The 7,996-nt window shown below is 40.6% G+C and overlaps 1 pseudogene; it reads right to left on the bottom strand.

The window, feature by feature from the left end:
- Positions 1-2,120: 2,120 nt before the first annotated feature.
- LOC102823532 lies at positions 2,121-3,726 on the bottom strand (annotated as a pseudogene).
- Between the last annotated feature and the right edge of the window lie 4,270 nt (positions 3,727-7,996).

Genomic DNA, 7,996 nt, shown 5'->3' with positions numbered 1-7,996 from the left:
AAATCCTCACCACTGGACCAATATACAACATTCTTATCAATGGACAAAATATTGAAGTTGTAAAGGACTTCATTCTTCTTGGATCAACTATCAATACTCATGGAAGTAGCAGTCAAAAAAATCAGACTATGTATTGCATTAGATGAATCTGCTGCACAAGACTTTTTTAAAGTGTTGAAGAGCAAACATGTCAGCTTGAGGATAAGGTGCACCTGACCCAAGACATGGTATTTTCAATAACCTCATATGCATGTGAAAGATAGACAGTGAATAAGGAAGACTGTACATAATAGATGCTTTTGACTTATGGTGTTGGAAGAGAACATTGAAAGTGCCATGGGCTGCCAAAAGAACCAATAGATTCATTTTGGAAGAAGTTCAGCCAGAGTACTCCTTGGAGGCCAAGATGGCCAAAGTTGGTCTCTCATACTTCAGATATATTGTCAGGAGGGACCAGTCGCTAGAGAAGAATATCATGTTTGGTTAGGTGGAGGTTCAGAGAAGAAGAGGATGACCCCAACAAGATGGATTGACCAAGTGGCAGCATTGATGGACTCAAGCGTGTCAATAGTAGTGAGGTTGACCCAGGATCAGGCAGTATTTTGTTCTGCTGTGCATAAGTTCGCTATGAGTCGGTACCGACTCGATGGCACCTAACAACAACAACAACAACATTGTTGTTACTGTTAAGTGTCGTCGAGTCTATTCCAACCCATAGAGACCCTGTGTTGAGTTTTCAAAGAGCAGCTGGTGAGTTTGAACCACTGACTCTGCAGTTCAAATGGCTTTGCACTCCGGCAGCACATTAACCCACAGTGCCACACCAGGACTCCATCATTAGCTATTAGAGAAATACAAATGAAAACAATGAAAGGATATCATCTCATCTGAGCATTAATGGCAAAGTTCAAGGAAACAACAAATACTAGCAAGAATGTGGCGAGACTGGGGCAGTCCTACACTGGTGGTAGGACTGTAAAATGGTGCAACCCCTTTGTAAAACAGTATGGTGTTTCCTTATAAAGTTGGAAATAGAAATACCATATGATCCAGCAATCCCAATATTTGGTATTGAGAAATAAGAGCTGTCACATAAACAGATTATGTATGCTCATGCTCCTCACAATAGCAAAAAGATGGAAACAAACTAAATGCCCATCAATGGAAGAGTAGATAAACAAGCTATTGTACATAAGCACAATGGAATACCATGCACCATTAAACAATTATGATGAACCTGTGAAACACCTCAAAATGTGAATAAACGTGAAGGACATTATTCTCAGTGAAATCACAAGGAAACACACATTGTATGAGGTCACTATGAGTGAAGACTTCAAAAAATTTGTGAAAAAAAATTCCATTACCTTTCTATTTCATTTTTCTCTAATTTATTGAAGCCCTCTCAGATAATTCAAAAGTCAAGGAAAGGTGGATACACACATATTAACTTGAGTGTGGAGTGTGGAGAAGGCCAAAAAAAAAAACAAAAAAACGGGAAAAAGATATTTATGCTAAAAGAAACATTCTTTATGGTTACCAGTTGTGGGAATGTAAGGAAAGATAAATCACTAATTTGTGGAGATACACATATTAACTTGAATGTGGAGTGTGGAGAAGGCACAAAAAAAGAAAGACAGGAAGGAAGGAAGAAAAGACACAGTAAAATATTGCCCCAAAAGGAAAAGATGGCCCAGGACTCAACGTCTCTACCATGCCTTCACTAGAAAAACTATTCCACAGTCTTATTCCTTCTCCCTCTGTGGTTCACAGAATTTCCAGCGGATGCTTTTCAGAGGTGACATCCAGATCTTATTTTTATACTCTAGTTGCAAAAAAATGCTGGAAAAAATGTGCTTTGGGGCTTCTGTCTTGAAATGACAGAATTCAAATTTAGAAAAAATCCTCAAACGAAGTATTTAGGCTTTGGCCAGAAAAAAAAAAAAAGGCAAATGTTTACCTGTTTACCATAATTCTAAAGATATGTTCAGAGAAGGAGGTCCATAATGGGTTAAGGTTCAGTCACATGATGTATTTAAATGATTCCTTCAATGAATGTTTCCTCCATTGTGGCCTCAGACAGACCTTTGGCAAACAGTTTGGACAGATGACTTCTTGCGTTAAGATCTGTCTGAGAACACAACTGAGGCTCTGCCCTCAATTTCTCTTTTATTACAAGAATTTGAATAATTCGATATCTTCTTTAGCATCTTCAAATGAAGCAAGTTCTATAAATGAATACCCTCTAGATTTATCCTTTTGATCTGAGGCACCTTGATAGCCTTTGCCTTCTCAAATACTTTCAGGAGAGTTTCTTCTGTTGCATTCTAGGAGAGGGTGCTTAAAACCAATGTTTTTGATTCACCACTCCAAGTGTTGGTCTTCCTACCTCTGTGGTCTTTGCTTTGGCTTTTCTTCCCAGTGTATACAGGGATATTGACCAGCCATCAGTCTCTTTTCCCTCTTTTTCTTCACAAGTTTTCTCAGCATCAGTTTTGAATTTGAGATAAGCAATCCCATTACTCTGTCCATCTTTCCTGACAGGTCTCCATGGCATTTTCAAACACTTCTTTTAATTTATCCTGAGTGACTTTGTAAGGCAAATGTTTGGCTAAAAGTGTTCTGGCATATCCATCTTTCTTACTGTCTTTTCCATTTGGTTTCTCTAGTTTAATTTTATTACCAAAAACTTTTAAACCATTGTGTTCCAAAGCTTTTTCCAAGTCATTAGCAGATTCTAAATCTACACAGCTGAACTTCCTAGTCATACCAATTCTGGCATTCATGACAAGAAGATTACTCATAGCAAAAGGTCGCTGAGACCAGTTTTTAATTCTAGAGCAGGCTTGTTGCTGGTCAGGTTTCCAACAAAAAGATTGAAAGATATAAATTGGTTCTAAGGCTTCCACTTAATTGACTTCAGGAACAGCTTTCTGTTTGGCCTTTTCCTTCTTTCATTTTCTTGGTGCTTCTTTGGCAGGTTCTTCCTCCTCTTTATCATCCTCTTCTTTGTTGTCCTCCTCCTTATCTTCAGGCTCATCATTTTCCTCCTCGTCATCATCATCCTCAGTCACAGTCTTGGCTTTCACAGGAACTCTCTTGACAGGAACTTTCTTGCCTTTTGCTAGCATAGTGTTCATGGCCTCTTCTTCAGAGTCATCTTCTTTATCCTTATCGTCCTATTCATCATCCTCCTTGTCATTTTCCTCCACCTCATCATCATGTGGGGCAGCTGCTCCTTTCATCATGATTGGCTCAAATTCATCCTCATCATCTTCCTCACTGTCTTCATTAGCTTCCTTGTTGCTCACTTCCTTCTTGTCATTCTTTGCCCCCTTGGCTGGAGGGGAAGCTCCCTTCTTAGCAGAGGTCACCACCACTGCTTTGACTGGGGTGGTTCCCTTCTTGCCAAGTGTTGCTGCTGCTTTGGCTGCTATAACTGTCTTTTTAGCTGATGTGGCAGCTGCTTTCTTGCCAGGGGTGACAGCAGCTTCCTTGACCAGTGTGGCAAGTACCTTTTTTGAGGGGGAAACCACCACCTTCTTTGACGGCAATGTGGTATTCTTCCTGTCTTTTCTTCTGACAATTGGCAACCTCTTCTCCACTACTTTCTTCTTCATCTTGGGACATTTCCTAATCCTCACCATCTTCTTCTGCCTCCTTGTGGGGAAGAGCTACCTTCTTGGACTCACTTTGATTTTTAGTGGCCTTTGCAAGCTTCACCATGATGGCAGCTGGGAATGATGGAGTGTGTGCAGGATGTGTGGTACAGATGAGAATAAGGGAACCCAAGTGACGTCCATGGTGGCCTTGGTGTTGAAGAGGCTGGAGCACACATACTTGGCTGCCAGCTAGAACTTGAGACTGAGACAAAAGCCTGAGAGAGATTTTAGAAGTACATTGACCCAAATTTTCTGCAATAGGATTGTGACGCCCATGTGTATAAATGTGAAAACGGAGACTCTGAGAGAGCCCTGACTACTTCACTGCCTGTAAGTGAGGGAACAGATTCAAAGCCTGTATCTGCCTGACTCCAGCCTCTTCTCTTTTCACTGCACCAGGCAGTTTGAACAAGGAAAAGGAATAAAAGCTGAGCAAGAATAAAAGCTGAGCAAAACCAAGGCTAAGAGCCAACTGGGAGAAGAAATAGAGTTCTAAGGTTTTAGAAGAGTACTTAAATTCTGTAGTTAAAAAGGAAAAGGAGATGAAGAAGCAATTTCAGGGAATTTAGGAAAAGAGAAAACAGTTTATAGATCTCTGAGTTTGAGGATTGGGCGAGTTGTTAGTAAATTTTATTGTTTTAATTTGAGAATGAATCAGCATCGCCTTGGGCAGCACAGCTGTCACTACTAGCAAGAGAATAACACAAGATCAGATTCAGCAGAGAACTTCGGAAAAAGCTTCTTTTATTCCTTCCTTTTCTCTTTCCCAGCTCTTAACCCCAGCCTTTCAATCCCACAGAAGGGCTGAAGTTTTTAAGGAACTAGAAAGTACTGTGGAGTTACTTTGTAAATGGATTCTATGCATCATTTGGAGTAGCAAGAACTAAGTTGTTTAGCCAGTAAAATCATCTGCTACATATAAATCCTGACCCCTTACTTCTAATTGAGGTGGATATCATTTATGTCCATCCTAGTTTTATGTGGACAAATGGATAAAAAGTAAAACGTTAAAATAATGTTGTGCTCATCCCTTGGCTTTTTTATATTCAATTTTATCAATAGCAAATGGTGCTTTGCTAGTTGTCATGGAGCCAGCCCCAGACTCATAACGACCCCATACAACTGCCCATGGAATTTTCTTGGCTGTCATCTTTCCAGAAGGCGATTGCCAACAGCCTTTTCTTCCACAGTTCGGACCACTAACCCTTTTGATCAGCAGCAGATTGCAAACCACCTGTGCCCCCCAGGCTTTACCCTGTTATAAAGTGCTTTCATGTTCACATTGCCACATTTAGCAAATGAAAACACAGGCTGCCCAGTTAAATCTGAGCTTCAGATAAACAGTTTTCTTTTACTTTTTAATATAAATGTGTCTTGTGAAATCTGGGGAAAATCTTTACTCTAAAAAAAGTTATCTATAATTTATCAGAAATTCCAATTTTACTGGGTATACTCCATTTTTTGGCACCCTGGTGGAGCAGTCACTAAGCACTCAGCTTCTAACAGAAAGGTCAGTGATTGGAACCCACCAGCTGCTCCGTGGGAGAAAGGTGTGGCAATCTGTCTGCTTCAGGAAATGTACAGCCATGGAACCTCTATGGGGCAGTTCTGCCCTACCTTATAATGTTGCTATGAGTGAGACTCAATAGCAACAGGTTTGTTTTCCATTTTGTTTTGTTTTTCCGGAGCAGATGATGTGATGAAACAGAGGAGGTAACAGTCAAGCCATGCTTCAAAGGCAGAAGGAAGAAGCTGTCAGCCATGAAGGGAAGAGAGAATACTGCAGGATGAAGTTTTCTGTTTCCACTAAAACCTTCAGATAGATTTAAAAATAAATGCAAATTATTAAAAAAAAAGAATATATAAATGTCCATTGAACTGGTTTGAATTTTTCTAAGCATAAATTCAATAGAAAACTCAGAGGAAACTGTTTCAACCACACCAACAGTAACTTTTCTATTTCTCCAAATACCACAAATAAATTTGAGAATCAGTTGTCAAATAGGGGGAAAAAAACAACAAAAAAGAAAACGGTACCGTATATGATCAAACATAGGTATCTTTCTTATATAGAGAATCGTTATAAAACATTAACATGGTAGGTTATAAATCATTGCTTGTAAGAGTTGAAGGTAAACTTTGTATCTTGTGGGGTTCATTTTGTACAGTCTGTTAAAGTAGCAATTTGCCATTTTACAAAGTCTCAAATCATGTGATCAAATGATGCCATTTCTAGGAATTCTTTCTAAGGGAATAATTAGAAATTCAAATACAAATTTAGGTAAAGGTACTCAGTGAAGCATTTAAAATAATAAAAATGAAAACAACCTAAATGCCCTGCCATATGGAATAATTAAGTAAGCCACCTGCATCTACAGAAGGGCATTATTCGCTTCTGGTAGTGTAGTGGTTATGAGTAGGGCTGCTAACCTCAAGGTCAGCAGTTTGAAACTACCTGCGGGTCTGCAGGAGAAAGATGAGGTTTTCTGCTCCCATAAAGATTTACAGCCTCCAAAACCCTATGCAGGGTTGCTATAAACTGGAACCCAGTCCATAGCCACTACCACCACCAAAAAGTTCTGTTTTGTTGACTATTATATGGGGAAATTCTTAGATAACAAAGGGGAAAAACTGTTGCTGTTTGATTGTATTTTGCTCTTTTTGGAAATGCACATACACACAAACTTGGAAGGACTTTACTAAAATGATCATAAATATATGAGTGATGTTAGTATTTCCCTGCATATTTTATAGTCTCCTTGGTTGTAACTTTTATAAGCTTAAATTTAATGCATTTTGTGTGTGTGTGTGTGTGTGTTTTTAAATGTTTTATTGTGAATTATATGATAGTTTACATGAGAGAACTTTAGTTTTACATTCATTCCATCGTATATCATTTCATTGCCATGGTTCCAATCCCCTCCATGCGTCATCCATTGACCAAAGGGCATATCCCAGAAATCCGCCCCCTACACTTTCCCCTCCCCCAGTCTTCTGCCCCCAGTCCCTCTCCCTCTCTGGATCCAAAGTCCCCAGCCTCTCCATCCCAGGCATCTCTGCTTCCCTGGATATGGTCCTGCTCTCGGCTTTTCTCCGTTAATGGTCCTAGAGACCTCCGCTTCTAGACTGGAGAAATAATCCCTTCCTTGTTACAAAACGTCCACCTCTGCATTTCCAACCCTCATAATCAGTCCCGATAACCATTATTCACTACAGTATCACGAGTTACCCATCTGTATTTTATTTCATCAGCTCCGCCTAGACAGATTGGATAGTACTCACGGGTGATTCTGTCTTTCGCCATGCCCCCTAGCTCTAGGTTCCCTCTTGAAAGTTTGTAAGCCAGTCACTTCTTGCCTTTGTAGTCTCCCCATCCCCATTTGGGTATCCATCCAATGTCCCAGTTGCCCATCTCTGTCTACTCTGTGTGTGGAGGGGTGGGAATGTTTCTTGCTGTAAGGATTTGTTGCTTCTTTTGAGACACTGCATTCGTAGGTATAGGTCAAGTTCATCAGATTGTGTCAGCTCAATCTTTTTTTTTCCCCTCTTCTTTCTTCTCTTGGTTGAGTTCTGATCATCCATTCTTCCGGTCCAGGCCACGTGGGTACCATCTGCAAGTGTGGGTGTTCTTGTGTACATACCCTCTCTTCCCATCAGCCGGTAGCTCTACTCTCCACTCTCCACTCAAGTCCTCCGTGGCCATGCCACTGGCTCTGGGCCCAGGAGTCTCCAGGTCTCCTCACACTGCTTGCCAACCAGGTCCCCAACTGGGTCCACAGAAGCCCACTGAACATTGTAAGGCTTAGCTTGCCACTTCATTGTTGCTTTTACCCCACTTCCCCCTATCGGTGATGTGTGTGGTCACCAATCAGGGTGCGTATTTCTGTTGAGTCTTAGTCTTGGAAGGGGGTTTGCATTGAGAGGACCCGACCACTTGCCTTGATGTTTCCTGGGGAAGCGATTTATTTGCTCTTGTAGTAACAGTCCATCTGCCTCTATTGTTTTGTATTTTTCCTGTAGGTCTTTCATTCAAGAGGTATCTTTTGTTCTTCTCGCTGCTCCAGGCTGGTCTGCTCGTCCTTTCTAGTGGAGATTTCTCATCTCTGGATATCTGGATGTGATTCTGGTTTCTACCTATAGTTTTATGTATTGCAAAGGCTCCACAGGAAGCCTCATTCACTGGGTACGTTGTAGCCCCATTTTAGGTATTCCAATCAGTTATAGGCAGAAGACGGACTTACAAGCCTTCTAGTGTGATGTTTCTGACTATTCCTTTCTCTCCCTCTCCAGTGTCTACTCTATATTATAATGCAAGGAAAACCAAGATTCAAAAA

Source organism: Chrysochloris asiatica, unplaced genomic scaffold (genome assembly GCF_000296735.1).
Source record: "Chrysochloris asiatica unplaced genomic scaffold, ChrAsi1.0 scaffold00241, whole genome shotgun sequence".
Lineage (NCBI taxonomy): Eukaryota > Metazoa > Chordata > Mammalia > Afrosoricida > Chrysochloridae > Chrysochloris > Chrysochloris asiatica.
Note: the sequence above shows the minus strand (reverse complement) of the source record. Positions and strands in the feature narration are given on the sequence as shown.